Raw genomic sequence first — 4,334 nt, forward strand, 5'->3', positions numbered from 1 at the left:
GCGCTTCTGGATCCTGTTTAGATATGGCTTCTTTTTTGACCTATAGAGTTTGAGCCGGCAACGGCGAATGGCACAGTGGATTGTGTTCACCGACAATGTTTTCTGGAAGTATTCCTGAGCCCATGTTGTGATTTCCATTACAGTAGCATTCCTGTATGTGATGCAGTGCCGTCTAAGGGCCAGAAGATCACGGGCATCCAGTATGGTTTTCCGGCCTTGACCCTTACGCACAGAGATTGTTCCAGATTCTCTGAATCTTTGGATGATATTATGCACTGTAGATGATGATAACTTCAAACACTTTGCAATTTTTCTCTGAGAAACTCCTTTCTGATATTGCTCCACTATTTTTCGCCGCAGCATTGGGGGAATTGGTGATCCTCTGCCCATCTTGACTTCTGAGAGACACTGCCACTCTGAGAGGCTCTTTTTATACCCAATCATGTTGCCAATTGACCTAATAAGTTGCAAATCGGTCCTCCAGCTGTTCCTTATATGTACATTTAACTTTTCCGGCCTCTTATTGCTACCTGTCCCAACTTTTTTGGAATGTGTAGCTCTCATGAAATCCACAATTAGCCAATATTTGGCATGACAGGTCAAAATGTCTCACTTTCAACATTTGATATGTTATCTATATTCTATTGTGAATAAAATATAAGTTTATGAGATTTGTAAATTATTCCATTCCTTTTTTACTCACAATTTGTACAGTGTCCCAACTTTTTTGGAATCGGGTTTGTAAATACAGATATTAAAAAGAAGATAATAACTGTGTGACTTCTATGTAACAGTATATCAGGACTGTGCTTGTAATCTCTCTAGTGTTCTTGGAAATTGGCTGAGCAGGAACATGAACTTAAATGCAAAACCTGCTAATTATTCATATGTGTCTATTTCAGCCCGTTTACTGATTTTATTTGTAATCTTCAGACTGGTTGGTTCCTCGCCTGATCTACACAGGTGTGTTTAGTCACAAGCAGTTCAGTCTCATGCTGTTGTGTGTTTTTCAGGATCCTTTGACTCTCTTTATGAAGTGGGAAAGAAACTGGCATCGGCATCCCATGGCATTGTCCATGAAGGAATTCGAAAGTCAGACGGCACACAAGTATGTTGCTCTTTCTGGATACACCAAACCTTTTGCCTCTTGTTTCCTTCTGTCTGTCGAGTCCTGACATAAACATCAGTGTTGATCAAAACGTTTTAAAGAAGATTGTAGATTATCATGTAAATACTATTGGGACATATCATTAAGTAAGAGTCATTTTACAGGGTGTAAGCCACATCTGGGCCGGAGGAAATAGTTTGGGTCCGTTTTCAGTGTGTGGGCCAGTTTTGGGCCGAGGACCCAGCAAGATCTGGGCCAGAATTGAAGGATATGAGGCCCAGAGGTGGGCCAGACAAATTTAGCTTTTTTTGTTCAGTTCTTAGCTAGTGTATATAATATAGTGTACTGACTGCTGCTTTGTACATTTAAATCAGGAACGGGCAACCGAATTACTAACTCGTTGAGTAAAATCTTTTTTGTAAGTCTTTTGTTGTTTAGATCAGCCTTATGTCTACTCATCTACTGAGACGAACGGAAGGTTTCAGTCACTTTTGGGCTGAGATGTCCGAGATGTATTATCTTGTGGAGTGTGTCATTGAAATAGCCTTGTAATGTCACAACATTCTAACAGTGAGTGATGTCACATAGCACATCAGACTTTACGAGTGTACAAATACACCGTTTCATACAGCATGTTTGTGTGTTTTGCAGGTCAAGACCCCACCATGCCAAGGGGAAATGGTCCTCCTCGGCACATCTCCGCTGACTGCATCATCTAGGCCTTAGGATGGTTCCACAAAGAATTGACTGCACATACAACATGACTTACTTCAAACTAAAGATTTGACTTTACATAAAGACACTGCATCTATTTGTGTCTCATTAGTTAATCCAGGATGGGCCTAAAAAAACTTACAGCTTACAGTTCATTACATAGTTTCACACAGCTAACTCAACATTAATATCTTGTAATAAATATTGGAAATGGAGAACAAATGATTATGAATTCTTCTGATGAATCCCCAGAAATGGTATATATTAAAGACCATCTGCATGCTTTGAATGTAACGGATGGAGATGACCCAGAAATAAGAAATGTTGATGTAACAGACAAGGTTGAGATTTTTATGGACGATCTTGTAGTTGAACACCTCAACGCAGGGAGGGACAACGCAGGGTATTCAGAGCGTTGAACAGTACAAGTATTTGGGTACTGTCTTAGATAACAAATTGACTTTTTCCCCAAATACTGATGCTTTTTGTAAGAGGGGGCAGCAAAGATTGTATTGTATTGTATTGTTTGCGGAAACTAAGGCCATTTAATGTGAATAAAACATTGATGTGAATGTTCTACAGATCCTGTATTGAGTCGCTATAGTCCTTTTCATTGTTGTGCTGGTTTAATTCTCTGAATGTGAAAAATAAGAATTATATTGAGTATTAATGTAAATCAGGGAAATAAAATAAAGGTAAGGAAGCAGATGACTATATTATAGACAGGTTTTATGGAGGCAGAATCTATAAATTACAGGAACGCTTGTCTGTCTGTTATTAGCATATCTCTTGAACCGTTTGTCCAATGGATTTTAAACTTGACCGGTGTCTTTCTACGGGCACGAGTAAGTGCAGTGCCAAATTTGGCGTTGTTTGGATTAGAAATAAATATTTCGTTAAATATATCGGTAAAAGAAGCACACATTGGCTTTTGCCGCTCTAGCCACTGGCCACTCCCCCTCTCACACTGACACTGAGCGAGCACAGCTGGCCACTCCCCCTCTCACACTGACACTGAGCAAGCACAGCTGGCCACTCCCCCTCTCACACTGACGCTGAGCGAGCACAGCTGGTCACTCCCCCTCTCACACTGACACTGAGCGAGCACAGCTGGCCACTCCCCCTCTCACACTGACACTGAGCAAGCACAGCTGGCCACTCCCCCTCTCACACTGACACTGAGCGAGCACAGCTGGCCACTCCCCCTCAGCTGGCCACTCCCCCTCTCACACTGACACTGAGCGAGCACAGCTGGCCACTCCCCCTCTCACACTGACACTGAGCGAGCACTCCCCCTCTCACACTGACACTGAGCGAGCACAGCTGGCCACTCCCCCTCTCACACTGACACTGAGTGAGCACAGCTGGCCACTCCCCCTCTCACACTGACACTGAGCGAGCACAGCTGGCCACTCCCCCTCTCACACTGACAGTGAGCGAGCACAGCTGGCCACTCCCCCTCTCACACTGAAGCTGAGCGAGCACAGCTGGCCACTCCCCCTCTCACACTGACACTGAGCGAGCACAGCTGGCCACTCCCCCTCTCACACTGACAGTGAGCGAGCACAGCTGGCCACTCCCCCTCTCACACTGACAGTGAGCGAGCACAGCTGGCCACTCCCCCTCTCACACTGACAGTGAGCGAGCACAGCTGGCCACTCCCCCTCTCACACTGACGCTGAGCGAGCACAGCTGGCCACTCCCCCTCTCACACTGACAGTGAGCGAGCACAGCTGGCCACTCCCCCTCTCACACTGACACTGAGCGAGCACAGCTGGCCACTCCCCCTCTCACACTGACAGTGAGCGAGCACAGCTGGCCACTCCCCCTCTCACACTGACGCTGAGCGAGCACAGCTGGCCACTCCCCCTCTCACACTGAAGTTGAGCGAGCACAGCTGGCCACTCCCCCTCTCACACTGACACTGAGCGAGCACAGCTGGCCACTCCCCCTCTCACACTGACACTGAGTGAGCACAGCTGGCCACCCTCTCACACTGACACTGAGCGAGCACAGCTGGCCACTCCCCCTCTCACACTGACACTGAGCGAGCACAGCTGGCCACTCCCCCTCTCACACTGAGCGAGCACAGCTGGCCACTCCCCCTCTCACACTGACACTGAGGCTGCGTTCGAAACCGCATACTCAATGACTATGTACTTAATTTCAATAAGTACTTACTTAACGAGCGCTAAAAAGAGTAGGTACTTTATAGCTAGATCTCGATTAGTATGAATGCGATCCGGACATCATCCGCCATGTTGACGTTTTCATGTGACCTACAACCTTATCACAAGCGCAACAACTTAAAAGATATGTGAGCAACAGGTTATGAGATATGAGCGACAGGTTTTACGGTGACGCATTGCTGCCACATACATATTATTTTTTCCCCTCAATTATGTCGTAATAACGAGATCTTATGTTGTTAAAACGACATCTTTTTACATCTTTTTATTTGTTATTGTTAAACTATTTAATTACACTAAAAAGCACTAGAATGATTCAACTA

Source organism: Rutilus rutilus (assembly GCF_951802725.1).
Source record: "Rutilus rutilus genome assembly, chromosome: 7".
Classification (NCBI taxonomy): domain Eukaryota; kingdom Metazoa; phylum Chordata; class Actinopteri; order Cypriniformes; family Leuciscidae; genus Rutilus; species Rutilus rutilus.